Source organism: Onychomys torridus, chromosome 1 (assembly GCF_903995425.1).
Source record: "Onychomys torridus chromosome 1, mOncTor1.1, whole genome shotgun sequence".
Taxonomy (NCBI): domain Eukaryota; kingdom Metazoa; phylum Chordata; class Mammalia; order Rodentia; family Cricetidae; genus Onychomys; species Onychomys torridus.
In genome coordinates this window covers 125,010,077-125,029,884 of record NC_050443.1, presented here as the reverse complement: position 1 = coordinate 125,029,884, position 19,808 = coordinate 125,010,077, and the positions used below count along the sequence as shown (strand labels likewise).

General features: G+C 41.0%; 1 protein-coding gene across 1 annotated transcript in view; it reads left to right on the top strand.

Annotated features, from left to right (window-relative positions):
• Nucleotides 1–19,808, top strand: part of Pacs1 (phosphofurin acidic cluster sorting protein 1) — a 138,048-nt gene that overhangs the window by 77,670 nt on the left and 40,570 nt on the right. The gene's annotated exons all lie outside the window — the stretch shown is intronic.

Below are 19,808 nucleotides of genomic sequence, written 5' to 3'. Positions count from 1 at the left end.
TAGGCTTGCTGGTTCTAAAGTTTATGTGGAAATGAGAAGAAGATCTAGACTAGAAAAAGCTAGTGGGACTGGGTGTTGGTGGCACACACCTTTAATCCTAGCATTTGGGAGGCAGAGGTAGGCAGATGTATGAGTTCAAGGCCAGCTTGGTCTACAGAGCCAGTTCAGGACAGCCAGGACTACACAGAAAAGTCTGGTCTCTGAAAGAAGAGAGGGGAAGGAAGGGGAGGCGGGGAGAGAGAGGAGAAAAAAAAAGCTAGTTTTTTTTTTTTAAACAAAGTCTCACTTTGCAGCCCCTTCTGGCCTGCAATTTCCTATGTAGACCAGGCTGGCCTATTCACAAAGCTCTGCCTGCCTCTGCCTCCAGAGTGCTGGGATTAAAGGCATGCACTACCACACCTAGTAAGGTCGGATGATTTCAAATTCCAATCCAGTTTAGGCTAAATTACTAGACAGTGCCCCCCCCCCCTTTTTGCAAGGAAATGCTAGCTAACAGATTAAGGAATTAACCACAGGACCTAATTAGAAAAAGACTTGGCTGTGTGCCCAGCTCATCCAGCAACAAAGGGAAAAATATTCTGCATTTGTGATACTATTTAGAAAGGAGTAATTTAGTGCCCTTTAATCTGAGCTAGTGTTGTCCAGTTAAGAAGCTGTTGGATGAAAACATGGGTTTTATGTTTAATGGGGTGAAACGTATTTTTTTCTTCCTTAGTATTTTTATAGTGGATAGTTTTAATTAAATAAACTATGCCCATTTACTTTTACATAACTGTGTTAGGAATTGGAAGGATCCAAGTAAGAGGAAGACATAGTCTCTGTCCATTAGCACAAGGTAGAACTAAATGAGAGCTTGAGGAGATAGGAATACTGCAGACTTCAAAGAGAGAAAGCTTGACCTATAGTGGAGAATCAGAAGGTGGGGAGCGGTGGAGTGGCCTGTATTGATGTTTGCTGGCATAGAGAGCTTTTGATACCCATTCTGTTGTTATTCCTACCACTTCTGGAGTCATGTGACTGCATATGTGCTGTCAGCAGTCAGGCAAAATGCTTAGTCACTCCAGGGGCACGTAGTCTGCACTGTCTGAACACAGAGTGATCACTTAATCTATGCACATGCATTGTGTGGTTACCTAAGTCCATACACACATGCACCAGGTGACCTGTAAAAGCAAGCTCTACCTTCTACCTGCTCTCTCTTCCTCTCGCCAGAAGTAGTGAGCATCTCTCCCTCCCTCCCTCCCTCCCTCTCTCCCTCCCTCTCTCCTTCCTCTCCCCCCTCCCACCTCAACTCTTTCCCTTCCCTAATAAAACTCTTATAGTGGGTTCCGTTGTACCCATGCCCAGTAAATAACACATCCTCCTTTCTGTCTCACAAATTGGGGATTGGTCCTAGGGCATTATGCATGCTAGGCAAGTGCTCTCTCACTGAGCTACATTCCCAGCCCTTTTTATCTCAAGATAAAAAGGCTGACCTTGAAGTTGAAATGCTCCTGCCTCAGTTTTGCCAGTGGCTGGGATTACAACTATATTTAGTCACATTGGGCTTTTAGCCGTCTCTATCTAGTTTGACCCATAGGCTGTGAAAAGCATACTCTCTAGACCTTGGTTCATTCTAGTTAACATCTAAGGATGCAACAAGGGGGACAGTCACAAAGTGCTGCAGGGAATACACATACATATACACAAGGTTCATTTATAAAAGTACTAGAAGCTGAGTGTGGTAGTACACACCTGTTTCCTCATGCCTTATGTACCTTTCTGTGTCCTGCCATGTTACTTCCTGGGATTAAAGGCGTGTGTCCTTCCCAAGCAAAGGCATGAGGTCTCAAGTGCTGAGATTAAAGGTTTGGGCCTTGAACTCACAGAGATCCAGATGGATCTCTGCCTCCCGAGTGATAGGATTAAAGATGTGTACCAGCACTGCCTAACCTCTATGTCTAATCTAGTAGCTGGCTCTGCCCTCTGATCCTCAAGTAATCTTTATTGGGATGCACAATATACCACCACAGAACATCTTCTGACCTCCTCAGCATACTCTGTGGTACACTTGTACACTCACACAAATACATTTTAATCTAACTTGTTTAGCTTTCTTTTATTTTATGTGTGTATTTGACCTGTATGTATGTAAGGCCAAGGCCAGTAGAGTAACGATCTGAGTGAGGCAAGAAGGAAATCCAGTTCAGTACAACTTAGTAGCTGCTGTTGATTCAAACTTCTAGAGTCTGACACCAGGCAGTTTGTTTTTTAAGCTTTTTTGTTTTTCAAGATAAGGTTTCTCTGTGTAACAGCCCTGACTGTCCTGGAACTCGCTTTGTACACCAAGCTGGCCTCAAACTCACTGAGCTCCACCTGCCTCTGCCTCCCAAGTGGTGAGATTAAAGGCTTGCACCACCACCGCCCATATTTTTTAGACATTGAAGTACAGTGCAGTTTTTTTTTTTTTTTTAAAGCTTCCTGGTAACAGTTATCTCAATCCCATGTTCACAATAAAGCTTTAAGTTGTGACTACATTGAAACTATTTTGCAAAGTACATGTAACCTCTTCCATAAAGATGCATTCTATAGTTTAAGGGCTTAGGGGAGGATCAGATATGGTCTTAGTCATACAGATTTTATAGGTGTCACAAAGCTACAAACTACATGTGACATCTCCCCTAAGGATAGGTTCTATTGACTGAGAAGCTATGCTCAAGATAAAGGTCTAGAGAGAAAGTCTGGGATAAGTATATAGTCTTGGGTATTCAGGTGTGGCCAAGCCCTACAGATAGCACAGGTCACCAGACTGTTAACTACATTTACTCCCAGAATTTTGTGTGGAAAACAGGAATTCATCTCTTCTGTTGAAGAGACAAGACTACGTGTTTAACATTCCTGGTTTCCCTAGTGCTTATCTGTGACCACAGGACCTTGTGCCCTCTGCACATGTATATTATGTGCCTCATGTCCAAGCCTGGTACCTGCAGAGGTCTGAAAATGGTTGGATCCCCTAGAACTGGAGTTATGGAAGGTTGAGATTCACCATGTGCATGCTGGGAAACTGGGTTTAGTTCCCTGCAAGAGCAATCAATGCTCTTAAGGTGTTTTTAAGATTTGTTTTCTTTTTAATTATGTGTATGTATCTATGAATGGGCATGTGTATTTTAGTATAAGTGCCAGTGGAGGCCAGAGCCTCTGGAGCTAAAATTACAGGGGGTTGTGTGCTATCCAGCATGGGTGCTGGGAAACAGACTCTGGTCCTCTGAAGAAGCAGCAAGTTCTCTTAACCACTGAACCATCTCTCCAGCCCCCTAATTTTATTATTGTTTGTTTTGAGATAGGTTATTTCTATGTAACCTTGGCTGTAGTCCTAGAACTCCCTATATTGACTAGACTGGCCTTGAACTCACCTGTCTTTCCCTCCTGAATGCTAGAATTAAAGGCGCAGGCCACCATGCCTTGGCCCTAATTTTTTTTTAAAGCTGTCCTTTACATTGTCAATTAAAGAATGAGTCTTCAGCCAGGCAGTGGTGGCACACACCTTTAACTCCAGCACTCAGGAGGCAGAGGCAGACAGATCTCTGTGAGTTTGAGGTCAGCCTGGTCTACAGGGTGAGTTCCAGGTCAGCCAGGTCCTACACAGAGAAACCCTGTCTCAAAATAAATAAATTCAAAAAAATAAAAAAATAAAAATAAACAAAAAAAGAATAAGTCTTTAAATAAGACTATAACTATTTATAATAACTATATAGTTATAAATACATATCTACAAATGATACTATTAGTAAGGGTTATTCCATATTATCAGAGAAAGTTGACTGCAGTGATAGTGATTATCCTAGTTTGACCTGCTGTTCTTCCCCCAGTATCTCTGCCAACCCCAGAGACCTGATAGCTTATCTTCATGTTGTCTGTAAGTCTGCTTATACAAAGCTGGATGATTAAGTAGGTCTTAGGTCTCAAACCTGTACTTCATGTGTTGAGGCCCCATAATAGACTTGAAGGTGTTTATTCAAGTCACAGAATTTTTTAATGTATATAATAATTTATTCTTTGAGTATTTCATACATGTATACAATGTATTTTTATCATATACCCCTTATTCTCCTGTTCAACTCCTCCTAGGCTCCCCCTAACACACCCCACACACATACTTCATCTCCTCCTCCCTCTCCTTTGTCTTTATAACCCACTGATTCCAATTAGTGCTGCCCATATGTGCATGACATGTCTCAGAATTCTTGTTTTCAAGGTCTTAAAATAGATAGCTGAGGTGTGAAGTCACAGGGGAGAAAGATGCCCCCCCACTCCTTAGTTCTTATGTGCATTCTTTGGATGATGCTAAGAATCTTAGATAATAAGAGGAAATCATACTTTCATACTTGTTTTTATCTATTTCATATATAAAATGGAAATCTTCAGAAGAGAGTGAAGTACAAGAGTACAAAGAAATGACCAAAGTGTGATGCTTTTTACGTTTCAAAAGAGCAGTCCATCTCTGAGTGAGAACAGGACAGACGAGATTAGGCTAGGGAACTCTAGCTTTGTCAGTACAACATGTACACACCGTCAGGGTGTGAAGCTAGAGTGAAGTGAGTTACTTTAAGCCCTTGGTTGTCAGTCTCTGGTGAAGAGGCTGTTTTCCCACCTGCTATGTGAAGGACATCCCTCCCAGAATAGCCCTTAATGGTTGCATGCTTGTAGGCAAAGATAAGCCAGTTCCTTGAGTGAATTCAGCTTGAAGTGTCATTATACCAATTTTGAGATGGTACCTCCTTAACTCCTCCCTGACATATTCAAAACCCAGTGGTTTCAAACAGTAATGACTTTCTCTGAGTGAAGCCCTTTGTCAGGGATGTGTAAGGATTATCCTGTCTTTCTCACTCCCTTCCCTATCCCAGCAGCTCTTTATTTTTCTGGAAAAGTGCAGATTTTGTCTTGGTCTGGAATGGATAGGAAGATCAGAGAAAGATGGAATTGTCTCTCCATAAACAAAACAAGTTAGCGATTAAAATACTTTTAAATGTATTTTAAAGGTAATGGCAATTTATTTCCGGTCCCCAACCTGACCTACTTTTGAAAATGTTTATTGTCTTGGTGGAGAAAACATCTTAAATCCAAATTACTCCATTTTCTTGTTTTCTTTTTTTGTTCAAACAGAATCTGAGCAGCTGGATTCTTGGAGAGGGGGGAGTAAGTAAGGAGAAAGAAGAGAACACTGGCAAGAAAGGGAGTGAGCTGAAAGCACAGAATAGTGTTTCCTTTCTTAGCTCTTCAGTTTTTGTGAAGCTGAAGTGTCTGGATGCCTACGATGCTTCCAGAACTAGGAACAGGACAAAGATGTTGATATTAGTTGAAATAGTTAGCTATTGCTGTACTTGTTTTGAGCTTCACAGCATTAAAACAGTTCATCCATGTATGTGATGCAGTTCATCAGTTAAGACTCACCACAAAGGAAATGTTGATCACCTCCCCTATGTGACTTTAGAAACAGCCCTGTGATCTTGCTGAGTAGTGCTGTAGGGCGTAACTGTACCTTTCTGGGTACTTAATGCTGTGTCCTTTTGTGTGTGTTTAGTAAAGACATGAAAGCTACATTTTTTTTAAAAAAAACCTTTTAATTTATGTCTTGACTCATTACATTCTGATCCTCAGTCTTGTCTCTTCCTTGTATTTTTAGATAAAACCACATTTCTCTTAACAGGGGGGCACCTTGCGACCACAGGGAAAACTAGTTGGGGACCACTTGGTTCCAGAACCTTAAAAAAGGCAGCTGTGTGGATAGTTAGACAGATCCAAAGGGAAGTTTCCATTCCTCCCACACTGTTTTTCCAGCTTGAAATCTTGTTTTCTGCCCTTACTTTATTGGCAGCTACTTATATATCTGAAGGGTAGACACCCTTCATTTAAGATTTAGTTTTTTGTACAATACTGAGATGTCTAGACTTGGGGTCACTAGTATTTACCATTATGTAACATCCACTGATCTGATCAGCTTTCTATCCTTAGCTCATTCTACATGTGGACTGCATTTGATGCATTCCCCTAAGTATTCTCATGAAGTCTGAGAAAGTGCATCCTTTTGGTTTCCTGCCTCACAGGCAGCTTCTCAGTCTTTCTCATCTGCCCAAGGCCCATCCTCAATCTTTTCTCTTTCCTGTGTGAACTCTTATGTAAGATACCAGTTGGTCTCATTGCATCCGTTGTCACTCCTCTGCCTTGATTTCTAAATCCATAACTCAAGCCTGATCTTTCCCTTGAGCTGGAGATGTCCACAACCAGCCATCTAGTCTCCACCTAGATAGTCAAAATGTCTTCACACTCCACTCCAGAACTTCCCTGTCTCCTCTTTCATCTTGTTAAATGGTACTACCATCATCCACCCTATTGCTTAAACCAAAACCTCAGAAATATCATGGAGTTTTATTTTTCCCAAGACCCTGCATTCAGTCTATTAGCAAGACATAAACAATCTACCAGAATGTTCCTAAATTCTACTCTATCTTCATATCAGTACTGAGACCAAACTCCTCCTGTCTTAGCTGGACCACAGCCTTAGCCTTCTGACCAGTGTATTTTCCCAATCCCATCATCCTCTCTGAGGTCTAGTATTCACCTAAGCTGAGTACTCTTGTGTGAATTGTTATATATAATGCTTTTCTTGTTTATAATTCATCAGTGTCTCCCATCATAAGCAAAATCAAAGTTCCCACTGCAGAGTCTAGCTTTCAGTTTTCCTTTTTACATTCCCCAAGCTTTAGGCATTCTTGCTTGCTTTGTTTCCTTTAACATCCCAACTTCATTTTGTTCATGTATCAATCATTCAGTCCTTTCAAGTTTTACCTCCTTGAGTCCATACACAATTACTTGTGGTTTTGGATTTCATGTACTACTCTATCTATGGTCTTCTCCAACTTGGTTTTGTTTTGTTGTTTGTTTTTTCTACTCAGTATTATGTGTAGAGAGAAATTGATGCTGAAATGAAATCTTTCTTTCTTTTTTTTTGAGAAAGGATTTTTCTTCATAGTCCTGGCTGTCTTGAAACTTACTCTGTAGACCAGGCTGGCCTCGAACTCATAGAGATCTGCCTGCCTCTGCCTTCCTAGTGCTGGGATCAAAGGTGTGCACCACCATCGCCCAACTTAAAGTGAAATCTTGTTGGTTTTTCCAGATAGGGTTTCTCTGTGTAGCTCTGGCTGTCCTGGATCTCACTTTGTAGATTAAAGTGAAATCTTGATTCATTGATTTTTTTTTTTTTTATTCTGATGAGCAGCATTGAGTTATATGGCTGCACTTTGGCTTTTTGGGCTGCTTCTGTGGCACTCAAAGTGAGGGTTCTGGTGTGCACGATGCAAGCAGTGTCGAATAGAGAGAGTGCTTACTATGGGAGACAGTGTTCTCACTTATATGCATGAGTCCCTTGGCCGCCCCATGAGGTGGTGTTATTACACGCTCATTTTACCTATGAGGACACAGAGGCAAAGTGGGGAGATAAAGTAGCAAGCCTGGTGCCTTCTAGCCATTGAGTGTAATTGCTGGATAATGGGTTTCACATATGTTCAACTTCCTAAGATGATGGTTAATAGTTTTCTAAAGTGATTGTACCAGACGATACTCCCACAAGCAGCATATGAGTCCCATTGTACTACATCCTCACCCATATTTTATTTTGCCAAATTTGTGGGTACAAAATGTTATTTGATTTCAATTTGCATTTTCCTGATTTTTGTATGTTTATCAGCCATGTATTTACATTTCCTCTTTTGGAAGCACAAACTGCTTGTGTCTTTTGCCTATTCTTCTATTGATTTGCCAGTCTCCATTATTCTATGTATTTTGTCAGCATAATAAATTTCAAATATCTTCTTCAAAGTCATGACTGTCTTAATTCTTTGTATGGTATTTCCTGATGAGCAGAAAATTCTAATTTTCATAGAGTTGAATTTATTGTCTCCAATGTCTTATTTTTAGACTATCTCAAAGTCATAAGAATATTGTCCTGGATCCAGGCAGTGGTGGCACATGCCTTTAGTCCCAGCACTTGGGAGACAGAGGCAAGTAGATCTCTGTGAGTTCGAGGCCAGCCTGGTCTATAGAGCAAGTTCCTTCACAGCCAGATCTATACAGAGAACCTTGTCTCAGAAAAAGGAGGAGAAGGAAGAGGAGGAGGAGGAGGAGGAGGAGAGGGAGAGGGAGAGGGAGAGGGAGAGAGAATGAGAGAGAGAGAGAGGGAGAGAGAGAGAGAGAGAAGGAAAGAAAGGAAGGAAGAAAGAAAGAAAGACAGACAGACAGACAGACAGTCTGGGACTGGTGAGATTGCTCAGTAGTTAATGTTGCCTTCTGCAAAGCCTGATGACCTGAGTTCAGTCCATAGGACCCACCGTAGTAGCAGAACACCGATTCTGTCCTCTGACCTCCATATGCATGCTGTGGCACACATAAACCCACAAACATGCACACATAATTAATTAGGTAAAATATAATACGATTTTTAAAAAGAATACTGTCCTATATTCTAAAGTTTATCCTTTTCCTGGTTACTGAATACTGCTTCTTCTCTTTCATTTTCTCCTCTCCCTCCTCATCATCTTCCTGCCTCTGCCTCCTGAATGCTGGGATGAACAGGTCTGTTTCTCCACTCCTGGCCCTGCCTTCCTCTTTTTGTCAGATTTCTCTCTACTGTAAGACTTGCATTGTGTTCTTTTCCACAATCTTTGGTTTGTTCAGTGTACTGAACTTCCTCAACTACTGCTGCTGTACAATAAATCTGATTATCCTATCTCTTCTTCGAAAGTGGTTTTTGTTTGTCTGTCTGGCCTTTGATTGTACATGTTAAATGTAATGTCTGTGGAAAGTCCTGTTGGAATTGTATCAGTGTTGTGTTACTTTTCATGTCAGCTTAGAGGAGGACAGTTGAGATGCTAGCGTTTCCTTATGCGAGAAATGGCCTCTCTTTACTTTGTTACTTCTGTGTGTGCAGTACAGCTTTATAGCTCCACATAGAGCTGACACATGTTGCAGAGTGAGGCAACTTGGAGGAGTAGTCAAGAGGAAAAGCTTCGGAGCCAACTTTCCTGAGCTTAAGGTCATCTTGGGTAATCTACATCTCTGCATCTCCCTTTCCTTTTCTGTAGCACAGAGTTAATAAGGCACATGGTGATGCTTGTTCACTATTGCTATTGCATTGTTTTATCCCCCAAGAGCCTTATTTTTTGTTGCTTTGTAAATTATATCTTTTTCTATTACATTTTATAATTCTTTGTTGCTGGTATTTAGAAATGAAGCAAGGCTGGAGAGATGGTGTAACAGAATTGTTAGAAGCTGTTATTAATAAAATCAAGCCTGAGTCAGGTATTGGGGTGAATGCTGGGGATCAGAGAGACAGAACAAGCCACAGCTACCTCACCTTGCTAGTTCCTCAGGTGATCCTGTTTCCTCAGGCTGGAAGCCTCTGAGTCCTCATCCAGAATGGGTCTCAGCTGAACTCAAAAGCCTATGCTTAATCAGCCAATGCTTCTAGTTTCTGGTCTTCACGCCTTATATATCTTCCTACTTTCTGCCATCACTCCCTGGGATTAAAGGCTGGATTTCTGGGATTAAAGGCATGAGTCACCATGCCTGGCCTTGAACTCAGAGATCCAGAGGTATTTCTTTCTGTCTCTGGAATGCTAGGATTAAAGGCGTGTGCTACCACTGACTATCCTCATGTTTAATATTGTGGCCATCCTGTTCTCTGACCCCAGATAAGTTTATTAGCCTGCACAATATTTGGGGGAACACAATACCACAAGATGGCTTAGCCATTAAAGTCTAGGCTTAACCAAAAATATAAGAAATGGAGTTGATTTTGAGAAATCTAGCAATCTTGATTAAATTCAATTAAAGCTGATAATGAGATTCTTTTGAATTTTCCAAATAAACATTCATACATTACCCTGAAAACAATGACATTTGTTTCTTTCAGTTCAGTTATTACACTGATGTGAAATTGGCACAGTAAGGTTCTCTTGAGTTTTTAGAATTGGAATGTGTTCCTTTCTTCAGATCACCTAGAAGAATGTGTATAGGGTTAAAATTTTCTTAGAGTATTTAGTAGAATTTTCATATCAATATCATCCAAACTTGGTGTTTTCTTTTTCAGAGTTGCTTCAACTAACCAGTGTCTTTAATCATTACTGATGATGTTTATATGCAAATATCTTCAGCTTTCTTAATAATTTCTACTACATTTTTTTTTTTTTTTTTTGAGCTGAGGATCAAACCCAGGGCCTTGTGCTTAATAGGCAAGAGCTCGACCACTAAGCTAAATCCCCAACCCAAATTTTTGTTTTGTTTTGTTTCAAGACAGGGTTTCTCTGTGCAGTTTTGGTGCCTATCCTGGATTTCACTCTGTAGACCAGGCTGGCCTCGAACTCACAGAGATCTGCCTGGCTCTGCCTCCCAAGTGCTGGGATTAAAGACGCGTGCCACCACTGCCCTACTACATTTTTCTTTTTTAGCTATCTGTTTTATTCATCTAAGTTTGCAGCTCTACCTGGGTAATTTTTCTCTGGGTTTGAAGACAGCCTGATCTACAGATCAAGTCTGGGCTACACAGAGAAACCCTGTCTCAGAAAAAATAAAAGCCAGGGCAGGTGTCACATTCTTAGACTCTAGTATTGGGGAGGACTCTATGGGGCTTACCAGCCAGCCTATCCTATATGGCAAGCCCCAGGCCAGCGAACAACTTATTTCAATAAATAAATCAATTTTAAGTGGACAGCACTTAAGGAATTTCACCTGAGGCTTTCCTCTGACTTCCACATGTGAGTATATGCATGTATAACTTTGTACACACATTCATACATACACAAAGTAAATTAACATGATATCCTGGTATGGTAGCACACTCCTGTAATCCCACCACTCAGGAAAGAGAAGCAGGAGACAAAAATATTGCAATGAGATTAAGACCAGCCTGATCGATATAGTGAGGGTTATTTGTTTGTTTGTTTCTTGTTTTAGTAAAATGAAGTAATAATAACAAACTTTAGTTTTTTCTAAGAACTGCTTTAGTAGTACAGCACAATTTTGACAAGTAACTTTTTTAAGAAGGTGAGCCAAATTTTTTGTTTATTTCTTGCACTTAAAGTACTCTTGAGGGGTTGGGGATTTAGCTCAGTGGTAGAGTGCTTGCCTAGCAAATGTAAGGCGCACGTTGGGGGTGGGGGCTGGGGGGTGTTCGATCCTCAGCTCCAAAAAAAAAAAAAAAAAAGTACTCTTGAATGACATCCCTGGATTGAGATTCTTTGGGTAGTCCTTAACCACTACACAACTGCAACCAACCCCATAATGGTTCTCCTCATGAATGGTTTAGAGTCCTACCCATTCCCATAGTCTCTTGTCATCAACCTTAGTTTGTCACAGTGCTCAGCACAAAGGGCCCTTACCAACTTGACATACAGTGACTCATCACAATTGAATGCAAGCACACAAAGATGTAAGGCTTTGGCTACTACATAAATTCTATGTGCAAAGCAGTTGTGGGTGGAGGGCATCTTTACCACCTCTAGTAAAGCAGTGTTACCATCCAGTACCCTTCCAGCAGCAAAGTCACTGTCACACTCACATTCATATATACAGTTGATACAACTCATGTCTGTTCCCAGCCAGTATAGTTAGTTGGATGTAAGAGAAGACAGCGACACTGTTCTTACCATGTTCCTGAGCCTTCTTTGGCTGTGGCAGTGAGTGAAGCCAATCTTTTTCTTGGGTTTTGGGGTTTTTGGTTTTTGGTTTTGTTTTTTTGAGGGGAGGTTGGTTTGGTTTGGTTTTTTTGTTGTTGTTGTTTGGTTGGTTGGTTTTTTTGGTTTCTCGAGACAGGGTTTCTCTGTGTAGCTTTGCACCTTTCCTGGATCTCGCTCTGTAGACCAGGCTGGCCTCAAACTCAGAGATCCTCCTGCCTCTGCTTCCCGAGTGCTGGGATTAAAGGCATGCACCACCACCGCCCCAGCTTGGTTTGGTTTTTGAGACAGGGTTTCTCTGTGTAGCTGCACTGGAACTCTCTCTGTAGACCAGGCTGGGCTCCAACTTGAGATATGTGCCACCAAGCTGGGTGGTGGTGGCACACATCTTTAAACCCAGCACTCTGGGAGACAGAAGCAGGCAGATCTCTGTGAGTTCAAGACCAGCCTAGTCTACAAAGCCAGTTCCAGGACAGCCAGAGCTGTTACACAGAGAAACCCTGTCTCAAACAAGCAAACAAACAAACAAACAAACAAACAAAAAACTTCAATATTTGTTTCTATTTTCTGATTTCTACTAGGATTTCTTCCTTGATCCATGAGTTTTTCATGTTTTTTTTTTTTTTTTTAATTTTAGTCAATCTATTCCTTAGAGCATTTAAAAGGGCTTCAGGTGTTTTGTTGTTGTATTTTGTTCTTGAAACAGTATCTTACTTTATAGCTCTGGCTGGCCTGGAACTTGCTATATAAACCAGGCTGGCCTTGAAATCAAAGACCTGCCTGCCTCTGCCTCCTAGTGCTGGGACTACAGAAGTGTGCTACCACAGTCATTGAATTTTGTTTTGCTTTGGTTGTTTGGCTTTTTGTTGTTGGTGGTTTGGTTTTGGTTTGGTTTTTCAAGACAGAGTTTCTTTGTGTAGCCCTGACTGTCCTGGAACTCACTCTGTAGACCAGGCTGGCCTTAAACTCAGAGAGATCTGTCTGCCTCTGCCTCCCTCCCAAGTGCTGGGATTAAAGGTGTGCGCCACCACACCTGTCGAGCTGTGGGGTTGGTTGTTTTTTTTTTTAATACTATATCTGGATCATTAATGTCTAGAGTTTAATGTATTTATACTTTAGTGGACATAGAGCTGCTCTCTTAATGATACTTCCAGTTTGTCTTTTTGTTTACTTTTGAATTGATTTTCTCTCATTCATTTTTCTAATCTGTAAGTTTAAAAGATAGACTTTGAATTTTTATTTTCTGAGTGGTTGCTGTCAAATGAGTTGAATATTAATAAAGAATTTAAAGTTAATCTAAAGGCAGGAGGAATGGCTCATTGGCATTTACTTGCTGCTCTTCTAGAAGGCTGGAGTTTGGTTCCCACTACCCATGTCTAGTGACTCACAACTGCCTGTATCTCCAGCTCCACAGACTCATCTAGCCTCCTCAGGCACCTCCATTCAAGCACATATATCCTACACATACTCTCACACAGGTACACATACATAAGTAAAATTAACTTTAAAATAAGGCATTAGTCAATTTCCATTCAAGTGTCACTTTCCTCCACTGCACATTTGCTGTGTATACAGATAGTGTTGTTTTTATGCTGTTATGATTTTTGCTTTTTATTTAAGATTTACTTATTTTTATTGGTAGTTTACATGCATGTGTGTCTGTGAAGGTGCCAGATCCCCTGGAATTAGAGCTACAGACCATTGTAAACTGTCGTGTGGGTGCTGGAAATTGAACCTGGGACCTCTGGAAAAGCAGCCAGTGCTCTTAACCACTGAGCCATCTCTCCAGCCCATGATGGGCAGTAGTTAGGAGTACTTGGAGCTCTTCCAGAAGACTAACACAGTTCAGCTCCCGCACCCATTTTGGCAACCCTCTGCCGACTTTTAACTTAGAAGGCTGTAGCCCTAAGTAACAAAACACTGCCTCACAGAGACCTTGAGCAGGACCATTCAGCTTAGCTGCTTCTGAATGTATGACACACAGAAACAATGAGATAATAACAGTAACTGCGTATTATTTTAAGTAATTGATATTGCTATATAGTATACATAATTAGAATACATTAATGAGAGTTATTTGGTAGTAAACTCTCAATTATGGTTATCTGGAAAAAAAAATTTTTTTTTTTTTTGAGCTGAGGATGGATCCCAGAGCCTTACACTTGCTAGGCAAGCATTCTACCACTGAGCTAAATCCCCAACTCCTGAAAAAAAATTTTTTTAATTAGCTGTCATTCCTGAAATATATTAGTGCGAGAAACCCAGAGTCTGCTTAAAGGGTGAAGGAATTTTATTTTATTTTATTTTTTTGCCAGAGCTGAGGACTGAACCCAGGGCCTTGCGCTTGCTAGGCAAGCACTCTACCACTGAGCTAAATCCCCAACCCCAAGGGTGAAGGAATTTATTGGGGGAAAAACTCATTACAGCATAGGAGATTTATTATAGGTCCTGGAAAACTGAGGTACAGTCCAATGCTGTTCTGACACTAAGACAGACTGCACTATCCAGCCCTCGAGCTAGAGAAAGACCTAAGTGCATCTCAGGTCTTAAGGGTAGCCCAGAGCCATGCCCCAGGGGCAGGAACTTCAATGTCATAGGTAGGTAGGACAGTTACCTGCTACATCTCTAGGGTGTTACAAGGTCATAGACAGACCAGCTATCCACTACAATATAATTTATCTATATATACAATTATATCTACAATTATTTTCTCTCAATACATTGAGGATATTTTTTCCATTCTCTTCTCCACCCATTTATTAATATTAAAATGCCATTGTCGAGCATATGCCTGTAATCCCAGCACTCGGGAGGCAGATGTAGGTGGATCTCTGTGAATTTGAGAACTGTCTGGTCTGCAGAGTGAGTTCCAGGACAGCTAGGGCTGCACAGAGAAACCCTGTCTCAAAAACCAAAACACAACAAAAACAAAAAAACAAAAAGGGCCATTTTCAGAGAAAAGATTGGTATTCAGAATGTTTTTTTTTTTAAAAAAAACGAAGAACTTAAGAGCCAATAATGAAACAACACAATTCTAAAATGGGAAAAAAATTTGAATAGATGTTTTACCAAAGAAGACACATATGAAAAGATACTCAGTACCATTAATCATCAGGTAAAGCAGACTAAAGCACAGTAGGATACTTCATTCAATACCTGTCATAAAGAAAAATAGACAGCCAGTGTTGGTGATGATATGGATAAACAGGATTCCTCAGACTCATTTCTCCATTCCGTTGTGTATTAGAGGCTGAACCCAGGGCCTTGCACATTCTAAGCAAGTGCTCTGCCACCGAGCTATAGCCCCAGCAGCTCTTGTTGGTAGTTTTATAAAAAGTGTAACAGAGGTGAGTCCCTGAGTATGCAGAGGTTGCCAACATAGGGCCTGGGAACTGACCTGGTGTGGTCTTCTGGAAGCACTTTTAACCACTGAGCATCTCTCCAACCCTTCTTTGTTTGCATGAATGGGCTTTGAATTAATTTTAAGTATCTTTTTTTTTGGGGGGGGGGGGTTCAAGACAGGGTTCTCTGTGTAGTTTTGGAGCCTGTCCTGGATCTCTCTCTTGTAGACCAGGCTGGCCTCGAACTCACAGAGATCCACCTGGCTCTGCCTCCCGAGTGCTGGGATTACAGGGGTGCGCCACCAGCGCCCGGCTTAAGTATCTTCTAATCAATTCTGGCCCTCTAACTTTTAACCAGCCTGTTCTTTTCACTCTCCAGAGGAACAATGAATTTTGAGACTAGGGCTGATAGTATAGTAATGCACCATGCTCCTGTCATTCAGTTGCAGTAGTTGCCATTATTTAATTTTTTTAAAGGTTTATTTATTGTATTTTGTGTGTATGATTGTTTTGTTTGTGTGTATGTGTATGAACCATGTGTGTGCCTGGCACCCATGGAAGTCAGAAGAGGGCATCAGATCTCTGAAATTAGAGTTATAGAAGGTTGTGCCACCACATGGGTGCTGGACAACCCAGGTCCTCTGCAAAACAAAAGGACCAGTGCTGCCAGGCAGTCTTGGGAGTCAGAGGCATGTGGATCTTTGTGAGTTACAGGACAGCCAGGGCTACACAGAGAAATCCTGTCTCAAAAAAAAAGGCTGGGCAGTGGTGGCACACGCCTTTAATCCCAGCACTGAGGAGGCAGAGCCAGGCGGATCTCTGTGAGTTCCAGGAAAGGCGCAAAGCTACACAGAGAAACCCTGTCTCGGGTAAAAAAAAAAAAAAAAAAAAAAAAAAAAAAGAAATTAAGAAAAAAGAAAAACAAACAAACAAACAAAAAAAAACAAAAAACGGTGCTCTTAATAACTGAGCCATCTCTCCAGCCCCAATTATCACTGTTTTTAAAAATCTCTATGATGCCGGGTAGTGGTGGCGCACGCCTGTAATCCCAGCACTGAGGAGGCAGAAGCAGGTGGATCTCTGTGAGTCCGAGGCCAGCCTGGTGTACAAAGCGAGTTCCAGGACAGGTTCCAAAGCTACAGAGAAACCTTGTCTCAAAACAAACAAACAAAAATCTCTATGAGACACCTCATGCAGCCTTGAGGCAGGGGAAAGGGCACTTGGACTTGCCTCTACTGGATGTGCCTCCCCATGGGAGGCCTTGCCTTCTTGTGTGGGGCAGTGTGGGATGGGGTAGGAGGGGGAAGCTGGGGCGGGGGGGAGAGGGGCAGAAGGAGCGGAGAGGGGGATTTTTAATTGGTATGTAAAATGAATGAAAAACTTTTCTTAATTAAAAAAAAAATCTCTCCTAAAGTTAAATAGATCTTTCTGGTGAGAAAAATAGATATTGTCGCCAGATGTGATTGGTATAGAACCTGTCTTTGATACTAGCATTTGGGAGGCAGAGGCAGGATCTCTTATGAGTTTGAAGCCAGCCTATGCTACGTAGTGAGTTCCAAGCTAGCCAAGGTTACATGGTAAGACTTTGACTCAAAAACAGTCAGTCAAAGAAAAAAAGGAAATAAAGTAAAAGAAAAATAGATATTGTTATTTAAAAAAATGGAAGTAATACCAAAAAAATCTCAAAATAAAAATAAGATAAATCTACCAGTAGTTGCCACCATCTAAATTATTTGAATAATTTTCATTTGTGTAAAAATTGAGTAAAATTTAACAAAATGGGATCATACCATAGCTATTACAGTGTATTCTTTAATATTTATAGACTGAAATCATCCTCCACTATAATGCATGTTATCTCTTATATACATATAAGGTTTATTAACCAATTCTCTGTGTGGACTGTTCTGTTTATATTCTTAGTCAATGTCTATTGCTAGGTCAAGGACATGAATATTCTTATACCTATGTAAAAACTGAGGATTGGGGCTGGAGAGCCAGTGCAGCGATTCAGAGTACTTGCTGCTCTCCAGAGGACCCAAGCTGCATCCCAGCTCCAACATCAGGCAGCTGTAACTCCAGCTCTAGGGGAGTCTTATGGCCTCTGCAGGTACCTGAACACATGCCATAATAGGCGCACGCATGCATGCATGCATGCATACACACACGCGCGCACACACACACACACACACACACACACACACACACACACAATACAAATTCATCTAAGAAAAATATCCCTGAGATTGCTTTAAGTCCCGTCTCTGGCAGCCCAACAGAGAAGTGCTCAGTTTCTGTCTTACTACCCTGCCTTTGTCCCTAGGTTTTGTGTGGGGGTCAGGTAGGGATACAGGGTTTTGAAACCAGGTTTTCTATGTAGCCCTGGCTGTCCTAGAACTCATCTTGTAGAACAGTCTGCCCTTGAACTCAGAGATCCAACTGCCTCTGCCTCCCAAGTGCTAGAGTAAAAAGTGTGTACCACCATTGCTTGTCAGTTTTTGCCTTTTTTTATTTTATAAATATTTATTTGTAACAAAGGAGTTTTGTGTACAGTGTTGAAAATCTACAAGTTCTTAATAAATTCACATTTGCACTTCACCTTTTTAATTTCTTTTTTAGATTTATTTATTTATTACACATACAGTGTTCTGTCTACATGCCAGAAGAGGGCACCAGGCTGGGAATTGAACTCAGGACCTCTGGAAAAACAGCCAGTGCTCTTTACCTCTGAGCCACCTCTCCAGCCCCAGTTTTTGCACAGGGTTTTCTGTGTAGCTTTGCACCTTTTCCTGGAACTCACTTGGTAGCCCAGGCTGACCTCGAACTCACAGAAATCTGCCTGGCTCTGCCTCCGCCTCCCAAGTGCTGGGATTAAAGTCGTGTGCCACCACCGCCCAGCTTTATGTCAATTTTAATTTGGGAAGTTTTGTGTTTTATTGCAAATACTTTTTTGGGTTGGCTTTGTCTTTGTGTTTGGTTTTGGTTCTTTGAGACAGACTGTTTAACAGCTCTAGCTGTCTAGAACTCTTTGTAGACCAGGCTGGCCTTGAACTCACAGAGATCAGACTGCTTCTGCCTTTCCAGTGCTGGGATTGTAGGTGTGCGCCACCATGCTTTAGTTTAGCTTTTAAAAAATGAAATCTTGTGATTGTTAATTTCTGTTTCATTTAATTTTCTATATGGAATCTTTTTTATTTTAAATGGGTTGGCCAGTCAGTTCCTATATGAGTTCTGATTTGGGTGACATGCTTTTCAATTTGTCCCTTGGTTTTTTTAAGACAGGGTCTTGCTATATATTCCCGGCTGGCCTGAAACTCACAGAAGTAGACTTGCCTCTGTTTTCTCAATACTGAGATTAAAGGCATGTAGGTGGCATGTTTTCAAGGGCTTTTTATACTCTGGGTTTATTTTTGTTGTTGTCTTGAGACAGGGTCTCTATGTAGTCCTGGCTGTCCTGGAATTCACTCTGTAGATCAGGTTGTCATTGAAGTGACAGAGATCCTCCTGCCTCTGCCTTCCAAGTGTTGGGATTAAAACCACACCTGGTTTGGGTTGGTTTTTTGTTTTGTTTTGTTTTTTATTTGTTTGTTTGTTTGTTTGTTTGTTTGTTTAAGTAATATTTTCTTCCGGAACTTTGTGACTTGATTGCTTTCTTTGTTTTACTTAACTCATGGATCTGCCTTTGATATGTCATTGTTTTTGTTCATATACCCAGTCTTCCAGTATGCTATTAATTGAGTAATTCATCTGCCTACGGTAAATTCTGTATATGCATAGGTCTAATTTCAGAGTCTGTTCCTTGCCATTGATCCTTCTGTTTATTTTTATGTATTTATTTTTTTTGGAGCTGAGGACCGAACCCAGGGCCTTGCACTTGCTAGGCAATTGCTCTACCACTGAGCTAAATCCCCAACCCCCTCTTTTTTTTTTTGTTTGTTTGTTTGTTTGTTTGTTTGCTTGTTTGTTTGTGGGTTTGTTTGGTTTTTTTGTTTTTTGGTTTTGTTTTTTGGTTTTTCGAGACAGGGTTTCTCTGTAGCTTTGGAGCCTGTCCTGGACTAGCTCTGTAGACCAGGCTGGCCTCGAACTCACAGAGATCCACCTGCCTCTGCCTCCCAAGTGCTGGGATTACAGATGTGTGCCACCACCGCTTGGCTTTGTTTTGTTTTGTTTTGTTTTTGAGACAGGGTTTCTCTGTGTAGCTTTGCGCCTTTCCTGGATCTCACTCTGTAGATCACAAAGATCTGCCTGCCTCTGCCTCCCAAGTGGTGGGATTAAAGGTGTGTGCCACCACTGCCCAGCCTCTGTTTATTCTTTACATGTTACCATGGTGCTTTAATTACTTTGACCCTAGTAGAGTGCATGTTAATATTTGTGGAGTAAAACTTTCTTTATTCTCTTTTACCCCAAAAAGTTACCTAGCTTTTGTTACTATTCCTATGAAAATTTAAAATCCTACAAAAAGGCAGAAAGGGTTAATGTGCTTCTGTATTGTTCCTCTCCTCAATGGAACATTTATTAAAATTTTATCATATTGGTTTTATCTGCTTTTGTATTATTCTGAAGTATTTTGCAGTTAGCTCTAAAATCCTTTCTCGAGACCCTGAATACTTAAACTTTAGCAAGTATCTCTTTTTACTTTGTGTGTTTGTGTGTGTGTGTGTGTGTGTGTGTGTGTGTGTGTGTGTGTTATGTGTGTGTGTGTGGTTGTTCTCTGTGTTGCTAAGATTTACATGTATAAATATTTCAGATATGCTTAGGTGGC